A 19,626-nucleotide genomic window follows, 5' to 3' on the forward strand; every position below is an offset into this window, starting at 1 on the left:
TTTTCACAAAAAAGTGAAATTTTCAAAAATCCAGAAAATTGGCTGAAAACAACTAAATATCAAGGACTCATTGTGGGAATCTCTCTGGAACTGAAATCGTCACGCTCACTGACATTTCCCCTATCTAAAAGTCTGATAAACCGCGGAAAAATGACTAAGTCGAAAAAAAAATTTTTTTCAACTTTTTTCAATTTTACCCCCGTGGGATATATATTCTACCCACACACATTTGGAACTCTCCTGGGGTACCCTCACACATATTATTCCCTCATTTAGTGGATATTTTCACAAAAAAGTGAAATTTTCAAAAATTCAGAAAATTGGCTGAAAACGACGAAATATCAAGGACTCATCCAGCGAATTGCTCTGGAACTGAAATCGGAATGCTCACTGACATTTCCCCTATGTGAAAGTCTGATAAACGCCAGAAAAATGACTAAGTAAAAAAATAAATTTTTTCAACTTTTTTCAATTTTACCCCCGTGGGATATATATTCTACCCACACACATTTGGAACTCTCCTGGGGTACCCTCACACATATTATTCCCTCATTTAGTGGATATTTTAACAAAAAAAGTGAAATTTTCAAAAATTCTGAAAATTGGCTGAAAACGAATAAATATCAAGGGCTCAATGGGCGAATCGCTCTGGAACTGAATTCGGAACGCTCACTGACATTTCCCTTATCTGAAAGTCTGATAAACGAGGGAAAAATGACTAAGTCCAAAAAAAAAATTTTTTTAACCTTTTCAATTTTACCCCCGTGGGATATATATTCCACCCACACACATTTGGAACTCTCCTGGGATACCCTGACACATATTATTCCCTCATTTAGTGGATATTTTCACAAAAAAGTGAAATTTTCAAAAATTCTGAAAATTGCCTGAAAATGACAAAATATCAAGGACTCATCCAGCGAATCGCTCTGGAACTGAAATCGGAACGCTCACTGACATTTCCCCTATCTGAAAGTCTGATAAACGCCGGAAAAATGACTAAGTCGAACAAAAAAATGTTTTCAACATTTTTCAATTTTACCCCCGTGGGATATATATTCTACCCACACACATTTGGAACTCTCCTGGGGTTCCCTCACACATATTATTCCCTCATTTAGTGGATATTTTCACAAAAAAGTGAAATTTTCAAAAATCCAGAAAATTGGCTGAAAACAACTAAATGTCAAGTACTCATTGTGGGAATCGCTCTGGAACTGAAATCGGCACGCTCACTGACATTTCCCCTATGTGAAAGTCTGATAAACGCCGGAAAAATGACTAAGTCCAAAAAAAATTTTTTTCAACCTTTTTCAATTTTACCCCCGTGGGATATATATTCTTCCCACACACATTTGGAACTCTCCTGGGGTACCCTCACACATATTATTCCCTCATTTAGTGGATATTTTAACAAAAAAAGTGAAATTTTCAAAAATTCTGAAAATTGGCTGAAAACAAATAAATATCAAGGGCTCAATGGGCGAATCGCTCTGGAACTGAATTCGGAACGCTCACTGACATTTCCCCTATCTGAAAGTCTTATAAACGCCAGAAAAATGACTAAGTCCCCAAAAAAATTTTTTTAAACTTTCTTCAATTTTACCCCCGTGGGATATATATTCTACCCACACACATTTGGAACTCTCCTGGGGTACCCTCACACATATTATTCCCTCATTTAGTGGATATTTTCACAAAAAAGTGAAATTTTCAAAAATCCAGAAAATTGGCTGAAAACAACTAAATATCAAGGACTCATTGTGGGAATCGCTCTGGAACTGAAATCGGCACGCTCACTGACATTTCCCCTATCTGAAAGTCTGATAAACGCCGGAAAAATGACTAAGTCCAAAAAAAATTTTTTTTTAACCTTTTTCAATTTTACCCCCGTGGGATATATATTCTATCCACACACATTTGGAACTCTCCTGGGATACCCTGACACATATTATTCCCTCATTTAGTGGATATTTTCACAAAAAAGTGAAATTTTCAAAAATTCGGAATATTGCCTGAAAACGGCTAAATATCAAGGACTCATACAGCGAATCGCTCTGGAACTGAAATCGGAAAGCTCACTGACATTTCCCCTATCTGAAAGTCTGATAAACGCCAGAAAAATGACTAAGTCGAAACAAAAAAAATGTTCAACTTTTTTCAATTTTACCCCCGTGGGATATATATACTACCCACACACATTTGGAACTCTCCTGGTGTACCCTCACACATGTTATTCCCTCATTTAGTGGATATTTTCACAAAAAAGTGAAATTTTCAAAAATCCAGAAAATTGGCTGAAAACGACTAAATATCAAGGACTCATTGGGCGAATCGCTCTGGAACTGAAATCGGAACGCTCACTGACATTTCCCTTATCTGAAAGTCTGATAAACGCCGGAAAAATGACTAAGTCCCCAAAAAAATTTTTTTCACCTTTCTTCAATTTTACCCCCGTGGGATATGTATTCTACCCACACACATTTGGAACTCTCCTGGGGTACCCTCACACATATTATTCCCTCATTTAGTGGATATTTTCACAAAAAAGTGAAATTTTCAAAAATCCAGAAAATTGGCTGAAAACAACTAAATATCAAGGACTCATTGTGGGAATCTCTCTGGAACTGAAATCGTCACGCTCACTGACATTTCCCCTATCTAAAAGTCTGATAAACCGCGGAAAAATGACTAAGTCGAAAAAAAAATTTTTTTCAACTTTTTTCAATTTTACCCCCGTGGGATATATATTCTACCCACACACATTTGGAACTCTCCTGGGGTACCCTCACACATATTATTCCCTCATTTAGTGGATATTTTCACAAAAAAGTGAAATTTTCAAAAATTCAGAAAATTGGCTGAAAACGACGAAATATCAAGGACTCATCCAGCGAATTGCTCTGGAACTGAAATCGGAATGCTCACTGACATTTCCCCTATGTGAAAGTATGATAAACGCCGGAAAAAAGACTAAGTCCAAAAAAAAAATTTTTCAACTTTTTTCAATATTACCCCCGTGGGATATATATACTACCCACACACATTTGGAACTCTCCTGGTGTACCCTCACACATATTATTCCCTCATTTAGTGGATATTTTCACAAAAAAGTGAAATTTTCAAAAATCCAGAAAATTGGCTGAAAACGGCTAAATATCAAGGACTCATTGGGCGAATCGCTCTGGAACTGAAATCGGAACGCTCACTGACATTTCCCTTATCTGAAAGTCTGATAAACGCCTGAAAAATGACTAAGTCCAAAAAAAAAATTTTTTTAACCTTTTTCAATTTTACCCCTGTGAGATATATATTCTACCCACACACTTTTGGAACTCTCATGGGATACCCTGACACATATTATTCCCTCATTTAGTGGATATTTTCACAAAAAAGTGAAATTTTCAAAAATTCTGAAAATTGCCTGAAAACGACAAAATATCAAGGACTCATCCAGCGAATCGCTCTGGAACTGAAATCGGAATGCTCACTGACATTTCCCCTATGTGAAAGTCTGATAAATGCCGGAAAAATGACTAAGTCAAAAAAAAAATTTTTTCAACCTTTTTCAATTTTACCCCCGTGGGATATATATTCTACTCACACACATTTGGAAATCTCCTGGGGTACCCTCACACATATTATTCCCTCATTTAGTGGATATTTTCACAAAAAAAGAGAAATTTTCAAAAATTCAGAAAATTGCCTGAAAACGACGAAATATCAAGGACTCATCCGGCGAATCGCTCTGGAACTGAAATCGGAACGCTCACTGACATTTCCCCTATCTGAAAGTCTGATAAACGCCAGAAAAATGACTAAGTAAAAAAATAAATTTTTTCAACTTTTTTCAATTTTACCCCCGTGGGATATATATTCTACCCACACACATTTGGAACTCTCCTGGGGTACCCTCACACATATTATTCCCTCATTTAGTGGATATTTTAAGAAAAAAAGTGAAATTTTCAAAAATTCTGAAAATTGGCTGAAAACGAATAAATATCAAGGGCTCAATGGGCGAATCGCTCTGGAACTGAATTCGGAACGCTCACTGACATTTCCCTTATCTGAAAGTCTGATAAACGAGGGAAAAATGACTAAGTCCAAAAAAAAAATTTTTTTAACCTTTTCAATTTTACCCCCGTGGGATATATATTCCACCCACACACATTTGGAACTCTCCTGGGATACCCTGACACATATTATTCCCTCATTTAGTGGATATTTTCACAAAAAAGTGAAATTTTCAAAAATTCTGAAAATTGCCTGAAAATGACAAAATATCAAGGACTCATCCAGCGAATCGCTCTGGAACTGAAATCGGAACGCTCACTGACATTTCCCCTATCTGAAAGTCTGATAAACGCCGGAAAAATGACTAAGTCGAACAAAAAAATGTTTTCAACATTTTTCAATTTTACCCCCGTGGGATATATATTCTACCCACACACATTTGGAACTCTCCTGGGGTTCCCTCACACATATTATTCCCTCATTTAGTGGATATTTTCACAAAAAAGTGAAATTTTCAAAAATCCAGAAAATTGGCTGAAAACAACTAAATGTCAAGTACTCATTGTGGGAATCGCTCTGGAACTGAAATCGGCACGCTCACTGACATTTCCCCTATGTGAAAGTCTGATAAACGCCGGAAAAATGACTAAGTCCAAAAAAAATTTTTTTCAACCTTTTTCAATTTTACCCCCGTGGGATATATATTCTTCCCACACACATTTGGAACTCTCCTGGGGTACCCTCACACATATTATTCCCTCATTTAGTGGATATTTTAACAAAAAAAGTGAAATTTTCAAAAATTCTGAAAATTGGCTGAAAACAAATAAATATCAAGGGCTCAATGGGCGAATCGCTCTGGAACTGAATTCGGAACGCTCACTGACATTTCCCCTATCTGAAAGTCTTATAAACGCCAGAAAAATGACTAAGTCCCCAAAAAAATTTTTTTAAACTTTCTTCAATTTTACCCCCGTGGGATATATATTCTATCCACACACATTTGGAACTCTCCTGGGATACCCTGACACATATTATTCCCTCATTTAGTGGATATTTTCACAAAAAAGTGAAATTTTTAAAAATCCAGAAAATTGGCTGAAAACGACTAAATATCAAGGACTCATTGTGCAAATCGCTCTGGAACTGAAATCGGAACGCTCACTGACATTTCCCCTATCTGAAAGTCTGATAAACGCCGGAAAAATGACTAAGTCCAAAAAAAAAATAGTTTCAACTTTTTTCAATTTTACCCCCATGGGATATATATTCTACCCACACACATTTGGAACTCTCCTGGGGTACCCTCACGCATATTATTTCCTCATTTTGTGGATATTTTCACAAAAAAGTGAAATTTTCAAAAATCCAAAATATTGGCTGAAAATGACTAAATATCAAGGACTCATTGGGCGCATCGCTCTGGAACTGAAATCAGAACGCTCACTGACATTTGCACTATCTGAAAGTCTGATAAACGCAGGAAAAATGACTTAATCCAAAAAAAAAATTTTTTCAACTTTTTTCAATTTTACCCCCGTGGGATATATATTCTACCCACACACACTTGGAACTCTCCTGGGGTACCCTCACACATATTATTCCTTCAATTAGTGGATATTTTCACAAAAAAGTAAAATTTTCAAAAATCCAGAAAATTGGCTGAAAATGACTAATTATCAAGGACTCATTGGGCGAATCGCTCTGGAACTGAAATCGGAACGCTCACTGACATTTCCCCTATCTGAAAGTCTGATAAACGCCGGAAAAATGACTTAATCCAAAAAAAAAATGTTTTCAACTTTTTTCAATTTTACCCTTGTAGGATATATGTTCTACCCACACACATTTGGAACTCTCCTGGGGTTCCCTCACACATATTATTCCCTCATTTAGTGGATATTTTCACAAAAAAGTGAAATTTTCAAAAATATAGAAAATTGGCTGAAAACGACTAAATATCAAGGACTCATTGTGCAAATCGCTCTGGAACTGAAATTGGAACGCTCACTGACATTTCCCCTATCTGAAATTCTGATAAACGCCGGAAAAATGACTAAGTCCAAAAAAAAAATAGTTTCAACTTTTTTCAATTTTACCCCCGTGGGATATATATTCTACCCACACACATTTGGAACTCTCCTGGGGTACCCTCACACATATTATTCCCTCATTTAGTGGATATTTTCACAAAAAAGTAAAATTTTAAAATATCCAGAAAATTGGCTGAAAACGACTAAATATCAAGGACTCATTGGGCGAAACGCTCTGAAACTGAAATCGGAATGCTCACTGACATTTCCCCTATCTGAAAGTCTGATAAACGCCGGAAAAATGACTAAGTAAAAAACAAAAATTTTTTAAACTTTTTTCAATTTTACCCCCGTGGGATATATATTCTACCCACACACATTTGGAACTCTCCTGGGGAACCCTCACACATATTATTCCCTCATTTATTGGATATTTTCACAAAAAAGTAAAATTTTCAAAAATCCAGAAAATTGGCTGAAAACGACTAATTATCAAGGACTCATTGGGCGAATCGCTCTGAAACTGAAATCGGAACGCTCACTGACATTTCCCCTATCTGAAAGTCTGATAAACGCCGGAAAAATGACTAAGTCCAAAAAAAAAATGTTTTCAACTTTTTTCAATTTTACCCGTGTAGGATATACATTCTACCCACACACATTTGAAACTCTCCTGGGGTACCCTCACACATATTATTCCCTCATTTAGTGGATATTTTCACAAAGAAGAAAAATTTTCAAAAATCCAGAAAATTGGCTGAAAACGACTAAATATCAAGGACTCATTGGGCGAATCGCTCTGAAACTGAAATCGGAACGCTCACTGACACTTGCCCTATCTGAAAGTCTGATTAACGCCACAAAAATGACTAAGTCCAAAAAAAAAATGTTTTCAACTTTTTTCAATATTACCCCCGTGGGATATGTATTCTACCCACACACATTTGGAACTCTCCTGGGGTAAACTCACACATATTATTCCTTCATTTTGTGGACATTTTCACAAACAAGTGAAATTTTCAAAAATCCAAAATATTGGCTGAAAACGACTAAATATCAAGGACTCATTGGGCGAATCGCTCTGGAACTGAAATCGGAACGCTCACTGACATTTCCCCTATCTGAAAGTCTGATAAATGCCGGAAAAATGACTAAGTCCAAAAAAAAAATGTTTCCAACTTTTTTCAATTTTACCCCTGTAGGATATATATTCTACGCACACACATTTGGAACTCTCCTGGGGTACCCTCACACATATTATTCCCTCATTTAGTGGATATTTTCACAAAGAAGAAAAATTTTCAAAAATCCAGAAAATTGGCTGAAAACGACTAAATATCAAGGACTCATTGGGCGAATCGCTCTGAAACTGAAATCGGAACGCTCACTGACACTTGCCCTATCTGAAAGTCTGATTAACGCCAGAAAAATGACTAAGTCCAAAAAAAAATGTTTTCAACTTTTTTCAATATTACCCCCGTGGGATATATATTCTACCCACACACATTTGGAACTCTCCTGGGGTACCGTCACACATATTATTCCCTCATTTAGTGGATATTTTCACAAAAAAGTGAAATTTTCAAAAATATAGAAAATTGGCTGATAACGACTAAATATCAAGGACTCATTGTGCAAATCGCTCTGGAACTGAAATCGGAACGCTCACTGACATTTCCCCTATCTGAAAGTCTGATAAACGCCGGAAAAATGACTAAGTCCAAAAAAAAAATAGTTTCAACTTTTTTCAATTTTACCCCCATGGGATATATATTCTACCCACACACATTTGGAACTCTCCTGGGGTAAACTCACACATATTATTCCTTCATTTTGTGGACATTTTCACAAACAAGTGAAATTTTCAAAAATCCAAAATATTGGCTGAAAACTACTAAATATCAAGGACTCATTGGGCGAATCGCTCTGGAACTGAAATCGGAACGCTCACTGACATTTCCCCTATCTGAAAGTCTGATAAATGCCGGAAAAATGACTAAGTCCAAAAAAAAAATGTTTTCAACTTTTTTCAATTTTACCCCTGTAGGATATATATTCTACCCACACACATTTGGAACTCTCCTGGGGTACCCTCACACATATTATTCCCTCATTTAGTGGATATTTTCACAAAGAAGAAAAATTTTCAAAAATCCAGAAAATTGGCTGAAAACGACTAAATATCAAGGACTCATTGGGCGAATCGCTCTGAAACTGAAATCGGAACGCTCACTGACACTTGCCCTATCTGAAAGTCTGATTAACGCCAGAAAAATGACTAAGTCCAAAAAAAAATGTTTTCAACTTTTTTCAATATTACCCTCGTGGGATATATATTCTACCCACACACATTTGGAACTCTCCTGGGGTACCCTCACACATATTATTCCCTCATTTAGTGGATATTTTCACAAAAAAGTAAAATTTTCAAATATCCAGAAAATTGGCTGAAAACGACTAAATATCAAGGACTCATTGTGCGAATCGCTCTGGAACTGAAATCAGAACGCTCACTGACATTTGCCCTATCTGAAAGTCTGATAAACGCCGGAAAAATGACTAAGTCCAAAAAAAAAATTTTTTCAACTTTTTTCATTTTGACCCCTGTGGGATATATATTCTACCCAAACACATTTGGAACTATCCTGGGGTACCCTCACACATATTAATCCCTCATTTAGTGGATATTTTCACAAAAAAGTGAAATTTTCAAAAATTCTGAAAATTGCCTGAAAACGAATAAATATCAAGGACTCATTGGGCGAATCGCTCTGGAACTGAAATCGGAACGTTCACAGACATTTCCCCTATCTGAAAGTCTGATAAACGCCAGAAAAATGACTTAATCCCAAAAAAAAATTTTTTCAAGTATTTTCAATTTTACCCCTGTGGAATATATATTCTACCCACACACATTTGGAACTCTCCTGGGGTACCCTCACACATATTATTCCCTCATTTAGTGGATATTTTCACAAAAAAGTAAAACTTTCAAAAATCCAGAAAATTGGCTGAAAACGACTAAATATCAAGGACTCATTGGGCGAATCGCTCTGGAACTGAAATCGGAATGCTCACTGACATTTCCCCTCTCTGAAAGTCTGATAAACGCCGGAAAAATGACTAAGTCCAAAAAAAAATTTTTTTCAACTTTTTTCAATTTTACCCCGTGGGATATGTATTCTACCCACACACATTTGGAACTTTCTTGGGGTAACCTCACACATATTATTCCCTCATTTAGTGGATATTTTCACAAAAAGGTTAAATTTTCAAAAATCCAGAAAATTGGCTGAAAAGGAATAAATATCAAGGACTAATTGGGCGAATCACTCTGGAACTGAAATCGGAACGCTCACTGACATTTCCCCTATCTGAAAGTCTGATAAACGCCGCAAAAATGACTAAGTCTAAAAAAAATTTTTTTTTCAACTTTATTCAATTTTACCCCCGTGGGATATATATTCTACCCACACACATTTGGAACTCTCCTGGGGTATCCTCACACATATTATTTCCTCATTTTGTGGATATTTTCACAAAATGTGAAATTTTCAAAAATCCAAAATATTACCTGAAAACGACTAAATATCAAGGACTCATTGAGCAAATCACGCTGGAACTGAAATCGGAACGCTCACTGACATTTCCACTATCTGAAAGTCTGATAAACCCCGGAAAAATGACTGAATCAAAGAAAAAAAATTTTTTCAACTATTTTCAATTTTAGCCCCTGTGGGATATATAGTCTACCCACACACATTTGGAACTCTCCTGGGGTACCCTCACACATATTATTCCCTCATTTAGTGGATATTTTCACAAAAAAGTGAAATTTTCAAAAATTCAAAAAATTGCCTGAAAACGAATAAATATCAAGGACTCATTGGGCGAATCGCTCTGGAACTGAAATCGGAATGCTCACTGACATTTCCCCTATCTGAAAGTCTGATAAACGCCGGAAAAATGCCTAAGTCCAAAAAAAATATTTTTTCAACTTTTTTCAATTTTACCCCCGTGGGATATATATTCTACCCACACACATTTGGAACTCTCCTGGGGTACCCTCACACATATTATTTCCTCATGTTGTGGATATTTTCACAAAAAGTGAAATTTTCAAAAATCCAAAATATTGGCTGAAAATGACTAAATATCAAGGACTCATTGGGTGAATAACTCTGGAACTGAAATTGGAACGCTCACTGACATTTCCCCTATGTGAAAGTCTGATAAACCCCTGAAAAATGACTAAGTCCAAAAAAAATTTTTTTTCAACTTTTTTCAATTTTACCCCCGTGGGATATATATTCTACCCACACACATTTGGAACTCTCCTGGGGTACCCTCACACAAATTATTTCATCATGTTGTGGATATTTTCACAAAAAAGTGAAATTTTCAAAAATCCAAAATATTGGCTGAAAACGACTAAATATCAAGGACTCATTGGGCGAATCGCTATGGAACTGAAATCGGATTGCTCACTGACATTTGCCCTATCTGAAAGTCTGATAAACGCCGGAAAAATGACTTAATCCAAAAAAAAAAATTTTTCAACTTTTTTCAATTTTACCCCTGTGGAATATATATTCTACCCACACACATTTGGAACTCTCCTGGGGTACCCTCACACATATTATTTCCTCATGTTGTGGATATTTTCACAAAAAAGTGAAATTTTCAAAAATCCAAAATATTGGCTGAAAACGACTAAATATCAAGGACTCATTGGGCGAATCGCTCTGGAACTGAAATCGGAATGCTCACTGACATTTGCCCTATCTGAAAGTCTGATAAACGCCGGAAAAATGACTAAGTCCAAAAACAAATTTTTTCAACTTTTTTCAATTTTACCCCCGTGGGATATATATTCTACCCACACACATTTGGAACTCTCCTGGGGTAACCTCACACATATTATTCCCTCATTTAGTGGATATGTTCACAAAAAAGTAAAATTTTCAAAAATCCAGAAAATTGGCTGAAAACGACTAAATATCAAGGACTCATTGTGCGAATCGCTCTGGTACTGAAATCGGAACGCTCACTGACATTTCCCCTATCTGAAAGTCTGATAAACGCCAGAAAAATGAATATGTCCAAAATAAAAAAATTTTCAACTTTTTTCAATTTTTCCCCTGTGGAATATACATTCTACCCACACACATTTGGAACTCTCCTGGGGTGCCCTCACACATATTATTCCCTCATTTAGTGGATATTTTCACAAAAAAGAGAAATTTTCAAAAATTCAGAAAATTGCCTGAAACCGACGAAATATGAAGGACTCATCCGGCGAATCGCTCTGGAACTGAAATCGGCATGCTCACTGACATTTCCCCTATCTGAAAGTCTGATAAACGCCGGAAAATGACTAACTACAAAAAAAAAAATTTTTCAAATTTTTTCAATATTAACCCTGTGGGATATATATTCTACCCACACACATTTGGAACTCTCCTGGGGTACCCTCACACATATTATTCCCTCATTTAGTGGATATTTTCACAAAAAAGTGAAATTTTCAAAAATCCAGAAAATTGGTTTAAAACGACTAAATATCAAGGACTCAATGGGCGAATCGCTCTGGAACTGAAATCGGAATGCTCACTGACATTTCCCCTATCTGAAAGTCTGATAAACGTCAGAAAAATGACTAATACAAAAATTTTTTTTTTTAAATTTTACCCCCGTGGGATATATATTCTACCCTCACACATTTGGAACTCTCCTGGGGTACCCTCACACATTTTATTCCCTCATTTAGTGGATATTTTCACAAAAAAGAGAAATATTAAAAAATTCAGAAAATTGCCTGAAAACGAATAAATATCAAGGACTCGTCCGGCGAATCGCTCTGGAACTGAAATCGGAACGCTCACTGACATTTCCCCTATCTGAAAGTCTGATAAACACCGGAAAAATGACTAAGTCCAAAAACAAAATTTTTTTACTTTTTTCAATTTTACCCCTTGGGATATATATTCTACCCACACACATTTGGAACTCTCCTGGGGTACCCTCACACATATTATTCCCTCATTTAGTGGATATTTTCACAAAAAAGTGAAATTTTCAAAAATCCAGAAAATTGTCTGAAAACGACTAAATATCAAGGACTCAATTGGCGAATCGCTCTGGAACTGAAATCGCAATGCTCACTGATATTTCCCCTATCTGAAAGTCTGATAAACGGCGGAAAAATGATTAAGTAAAAAAAAAAATTTTTTTTAAACTTTTTTCAATTTTACCCCTGTGGTATATATATTCTACCCACACACATTTGGAACTCTCCTGGTTTACCCTCACACATATTATTCCCTCATTTTGTGGATATTTTCACAAAAAAGTGCAATTTTCAAAAATCCAAAATATTGGCTGAAAACAACTAAATATCATGGACTTATTGGGCGAATCGATCTGGAACTGAAATCGGCACGCTCACTGACATTTCCCCTATCTGAAAGTCTGATAAAAGCCGGAAAAATGACTAAGTACAAAAAAAAAATTTTTTCAACTTTTTTCAATTTTAACCCTGTGGGATATATGTTCTACCCACACACCTTTGGAACTCTCCTGGGGTACCCTCACACATATTATTCCCTCATTCAGTGGATATTTTCACAAAAAAGTACAATTTTCAAAAATCCAGAAAATTGGCTAAAAACGAATAAATATCAAGGACTCATTGGGCGAATCGCTCTGGAACTGAAATCGGAATGCTCACTGACATTTCCCCTATCTGAAAGTCTGATAAACGCCGGAAAAAAGACTAAGTCCAAAAAAATTTTTTTTTAAACTTTTTTCAATTTTACCCCCCGTCTGATATATATTCTACCCACACACATTTGGAACTCTCCTGGGGTACTCTCACACATATTATTCCCTCATTTAGTGGATATTTTCACAAAAAAGTACAATTTTCAAAAATCCAGAAAATTGGCTGAAAACGACTAAATATCAAGGAGTCATCCGGCGAATCGCTCTGGAACTGAAATCGGAATGCTCACTGACATTTCCCCTTTCTGAAAGTCTGATAAACGCCGGAAAATTGACTATGTCGAAATATATTTTTTTTCAACTTTTTACAATTTTACCCCCGTGGGATATATATTCTACCCACACACATTTGGAACTCTCCTGGGGTACTCTCACACATATTATTCCCTCATTTAGTGGATATTTTCACAAAAAAGTACAATTTTCAAAAATCCAGAAAATTGGCTGAAAACGACTAAATATCAAGGACTCATCCGGCGAATCGCTCTGGAACTGAAATCGGCATGCTGACTGACATTTGCCCTATCTGAAAGTCTGATAAACGCCGGAAAAAAGACAGTCCAAAAAAAAATTTTTTTTCAACTTTTTTCAATATTAACCCTGTGAGATATATATTCTACCCACACACCTTTGGAACTCTCCTGTGGTACCCTCACACATATTATTCCCTCATTTAGTGGATATTTTCAGAAAAAAGTTAAATTTTCAAAAATCCAGAAAATTGGCTGAAAATGACTAAATATCAAGGACTCATTGGGCGAATCGCTCTGGAACTGAAATCACAACGTTCACTCCCTAGCTCACTCCCTATCTGAAAGTCTGATAAACGGTGGAAAAATGACTAAGTCCAAAAAAAATTTTTTTTTAAACTTTTTTCAATTTTACCCCCGTGGGACATATATTCTACCCACACACCTTTGGAACTCTCCTGGGGTACCCTCACACATATTATTCACTCATTTAGTGGATATTTTCACAAAAAAGTGAAATTTTCAAAAATCCAGAAAATTGGTTGAAAACGACTAAATATCAAGGACTCAATGGGCGAATCGCTATGGAACTGAAATCGGCATGCTCACTGACATTTCCCCTATCTGAAAGTCTGATAAACGGCGGAAAAATGACTAACTACAAAAAAAATTTTTTTTCAACTTTTTTCAATTTTACCCCCGTGGGATATATATTCTACCCACACACCTTTGGAACTCTCCTGGGGTACCCTCACACATGTTATTCCCTCATTTAGTGGATATTTTCACAAAAAAGAGAAATTTTCAAAAATTCAGAAAATTGCCTGAAAACGACGAAATATCAAGGACTCATCCGGTGAATCGCTCTGGAACTGAAATCGGCATGCTCACTGACATTTCACCTGTCTGAAAGTCTGATAAACGCCGGAAAAATGACTAACTACAAAAAAATTTTTTTTTCAACTTTTTTCAATATTAACCCTGTGGGATATATATTCTACCCACACACATTTGGAACTCTCCTGGGGTACCCTCACACATATTATTCCCTCATTTAGTGGATAGTTTCACAAAAAAGTGAAATTTTCAAAAATCCAGAAAATTGGTTGAAAACGACTAAATATCAAGGACTCAATGGGCGAATCGCTCTGGAACTGAAATCGGAACGCTCACTGACATTTCCCCTATCTGAAAGTCTGATAAACGCCGGAAAAAAGACTAAGTCCAAAAAAAAATTTTTTTAAACTTTTTTCAATTTTACCCCCGTGGGATATATATTCTACCCACACACATTTGGAACTCTCCTGGGTTACCCTCACACATATTATTCCCTAATTAAGTGGATATTTTCACAAAAAAGTGAGATTTTCAAAAATCCAGAAAATTGGCTGAAAACCACTAAATATCAAGGACTCATTGGGCGAATCGCTCTGGAACTGAAATCAGAAGGCTCACTCCCTAACTCACTCCCTATCTGAAAGTCTGATAAACGCCGGAAAAATGACCAAGTCAAAAAAAAATTTTTTTCAACTTTTTTCAATTTTACCCCCCGTGTGATATATATTCTACCCACACACATTTGGAACTCTCCTGGGATACCCTCAGACATATTATTCCCTCATTTAGTGGATATTTTCATAAAAAAGTAAAATTTTCAAAAATCCTGAAAATTGGCTGAAAACAACTAAATATCAAGGACTCATTGGGCGAATAGCTCTGCAACTGAAATCGGAACGCTCATTGACATTTCCCCAATCTGAAAGTCTGATAAACGCCGGAAAAATGACTAAGACCAAAAAAAATGTTTTAAAAATTTTGCCCCCGTGGGATATATATTCTACCCACACACATTTGGAACTCTCCTGGGGTACCCTCACACATATTATTCCCTGATTAAGTGGATATTTTCACAAAAAAGTGAAATTTTCAAAAATCCAGAAAATTGGCTGAAACGACTAAATATCAAGGACTCATTGGGCGAATCGCTCTGGAACTGAAATCGGAACGCTCACTGACATTTCCCCAATCTGAAAGTCTGATAAACGCCGGAAAAATGACTAAGTCTAAAAAAAAATTTTTTTCAACTTTTTTCAATTTTACCCCAGTGGGATACATATTCTACCCATACACATTTGGAACTCTCCTGGGGTACCCTCACACATATTATTCCCTCATTTAGTGGATATTTTCACAAAAAGTGAAATTTTCAAAAATCCAGAAAATTGGCTGAAAACGACTAAATATCAAGGACTCATTGGGCGAATCGCTCTTGAACTGAAATCGGAATGCTCACTGACATTTCCCCTATTTGAAATTCTGATAAACGCCGGAAAAATGACTAAGTCCAAAAAAAAAAAAAAAATGTTCAACTTTTTCAATTTTACCCCCGTGGGATATATATTCTACCCACACACATTTGGAACTCTCCTGGGGTGGGCTCACACATATTATTCCCTCATTTAGTGGATATTTTCACAAAAAAGTGAAATTTTCAAAAATCCCTGAAAATTGACTGAAAACGACTAAATATCAAGACTCATTGGGCGAATCGCTCTGGAGCTGAAATCGGAACACTCACTCCATAGCTCACTCCCTATCTGAAAGTCTGATAAACGCCGGAAAAATGAATAAGTACAAAAAAAAATAGTTTTTCAACTTTTTTCAATTTTAGCCCTGTGGGATATATATTCTACCCACACACATTTGGAACTCTCCTGGGGTACCCTCAAACATATTATTCCCTCATTTAGTGGATATTTTCACAAAAATGTGAAATTTTCAAAAATCCAGAAAATTTCCTGAAAATGACTAAATATCAAGGACTCATTGGGCGAATCGCTCTGGAACTGAAATCGGAACATTCACTGACATTTCCCCTATCTGAAAGTCTGATAAATTCCGTAAAAATGACTAAGTCCAAAAAAAATGTTTTTTCAATTTTTCTCCCCGTGTGATATATATTCTACCCACACACATTTGGAACTCTCCTGCGGTACCCTCACACATATTATTCCCTCATTTAGTGGATATTTTCAGAAAAAAGTGAAATTTTCAAAAATCCAGAAAATTGGCTGAAAACGACGAAATATCAAGGACACATTGGGCAAATCGCTCTGGAACTGAAATCGGAACGCTCACTGACATTTCCCCTATCTGAAAGTTTGATAAATGCCGGAAAAATGACAGTCCAAAAAAAATTTTTTTCAACTTTTGTTAATTTTACCCCCATGGGATATATATTCTACCCACACACATTTAGAACTCTCCTGGGGTACGCTCACACATATTATTTCCTAATTAAGTGGATATTTTCACAAAAAAGTGAAATTTTCAAAAATCCAGAAAATTGTCTGAAAACTACTAAATATCAAGGACTCATTGGGCGAATCGCTCTGGAACTGAAATTGGAATGCTCACTGACATTTCCCCTATCTGAAAGTCTGATAAACGGTGGAAAAATGACTAAGTCCAGAAAAAAAATGTTTTCAACTTTTTTCAATTTTACCCCCATGGGATATATATTCTACCCACATACATTTGGAACTCTCCTGGGGCACCCTCACACATATTATTCCCTCATTTAGTGGATATTTTCACAAAATAGTTAAATTTTCAAAAATCCAGAAAATTGGCTGAAAACGACTAAATATCAAGGACTTATTGGGCGAATCGCTCTGGAACTGAAATCGGAATGCTCACTGACATTTCCCCTATCTGAAAGTCTGATAAACGGTGGAATAATGACTAAGTACAAAAAAAAATTTTTTTCAACTTTTTTCAATTTTACCCCCATTGGATATATATTCTACCCACACACATTTGGAACTCACCTGGGGTACCCTCACACACATTATTCCCTCATTTAGTGGATATTTTAACAAAAAAGTGAAATTTTCAAAAATTCAGAAAATTGCCTGACGATGAAATATCAAGGACTCATTGGGCGAATCGCTCTGGAACTGAAATCGGAACGCTCACTGACATTTCCCCTATCTGAAAGTCTGATAAACGGTGGAAAAATGACTAAGTCCAAAAAAAATAATTTTTTTAACTTTTTTCAATTTTACCCCCATTGGATATATATTCTACCCACACACATTTGGAACTCTCCTGGGGTACCCTCACACATATTATTCCCTCATTTAGTGGATATTTTCACAAAAAAGTGAAATTTTCAAAAATTCAGAAAATTGCCTGACAACGACTAAATACCAAGGACTCATTGGTCGAATTGCTCTGGAACTGAAATTGGAATGCTCACTGACATTTCCCCTATCTGAAAGTCTGATAAACGGTGGAAAAATGACAAAGTCCAAAAAAAAATTTTTTTTTAACTTTTTTCAATTTTACCCCCATTCGATATATATTCTACCCACAAACATTTGGAACTCTCCTGGGGTACCCTCACACATATTATTCCCTCATTTAGTAGATATTTTCACAAAAAAGTGAAATTTTCAAAAATTCAGAAAATTGCCTGACAACTACGAAATATCAAGGACTCATTGGGCGAATCACTCTGGAACTGAAATTGGAATGCTCACTGACATTTCCCCTATCTGAAAGTCTGATAAACGGTGGAAAAATGACTAAGTCCAAAAAAAAATTTTTTAAAACTTTTTTCAATTTTACCCCCATTGGATATATATTCTACCCACACACATTTTGAACTCTCCTGGGGTACCCTCACACATATTATTCCCACATTTAGTGGATATTTTCACAAAAAAGTGAAATTTTCAAAAATCCAAATTATTGGCTGAAAACGACTAAATATCAAGGACTCATTGGGTGAATCGCTCTGGAACTGAAATCGGAACGCTCACTGACATTTGCCCTATCTGAAAGTCTGATAAACGGCGGAAAAATGACTAAGTTCAAAAAAAAAAATTTTTCAACTTTTTTCAATTTTACCCCCATTGGATATATATTCTACCCACACACATTTGGAACTCTCCTGGGGTACCCTCACACATATTATTCCCTCATTTAGTGGATATTTTCACAAAAAAGTGAAATTTTCAAAAATCCAGAAAATTGGCTGAAAACGACTATCAAGGACTCATTGGCGAATCGCTCTTGAACTGAAATCGGAATGCTCACTGAGATTTAACCTATCTGAAAGTCTGATAAACGGCAGAAAAATGACTAAGTCCAAAAAAAAAAATTTTTTCAACTTTTTTCAATTTTTCCCCCATTGGATATATATTCTACCCACACACATTTGGAACTTTCCTGGGGTACCCTCACTCATATTATTCCCTCATTTAGTGGATATTTTCACAAAAAAGTGAAATTTTCAAATATCCAAATTTTTGACTGAAAACGACTAAATATCATGAACTCATTGGATGAATCGCTCTGGAACTGAAATCGGAACGCTCACTGACATTTGCCCTATCTGAAAGTCTGATAAACCGTGGAAAAATGACTAAGTCCAAAAAAAAAATGTTTTCAACTTTTTTCAATTTTACCCCCATTGGATATATATTCTACCCACACACATTTGGAACTCTCCTGGGGTACCCTCACACATATTATTCCCTCATTTAGTGGATATTTTCACAAAAAAGTGAAATTTTCAAAAATTCAGAAAATTGGCTGAAAACGACTATCAAGGACTCATTGGCGAATCGCTCTGGAATTGAAATCGGAATGCTCATTGACATTTCCCCTATCTGAAAGTCTGATAAACGCCGAAAAAATGACTAAGTCCAAAAAAAATTTTTTTTCAACTTTTTTCAATTTTACCCCGTGGGATATATATTCTACCCACACACATTTGAAACTCTCCTGGGGTACCCTCACACATATTATTCCCTCATTTAGCGGATATTTTCACAAAAAAGTGAAATTTTCAAAAATCCAGAAAATTGGCTGAAAACGACTATCAATGACTCATTGGCGAATCGCTCTGGAACTGAAATCGGAATGATCACTGAGATTTCCCCTACCTGAAAGTCTGATAAACGGCAAAAAAAATGACTAAGTCCAAAAAAAAAATTTTTTTCAACTTTTTTCAATTTTACCCCCATTGGATATATATTCTACCCACACACATTTGGTACTCTCCTGGGGTACCCTCACACATATTATTCCCTCATTTAGTGGATATTTTCACAAAAAAGTGAAATTTTCAAAAATTCAGAAAATTCCCTGACAACGACGAAATATCAAGGACTCATTGAGCGAATCGCTCTGGAACTGAAATTGGACCGCTCACTGACATTTACCCTATCTGAAAGTCTGATAAACGCTGGAGAAATGACTAAGTTCAAAAAAAAAATGTTTAACTTTTTTCAATTTTACCCCCATTGGATATA

This window comes from Phyllobates terribilis, unplaced genomic scaffold (genome assembly GCF_046119375.1).
Source record: "Phyllobates terribilis strain yellow unplaced genomic scaffold, ASM4611937v1 Scaffold_11__3_contigs__length_659146591, whole genome shotgun sequence".
NCBI classification, from domain to species: Eukaryota; Metazoa; Chordata; class Amphibia; order Anura; family Dendrobatidae; genus Phyllobates; species Phyllobates terribilis.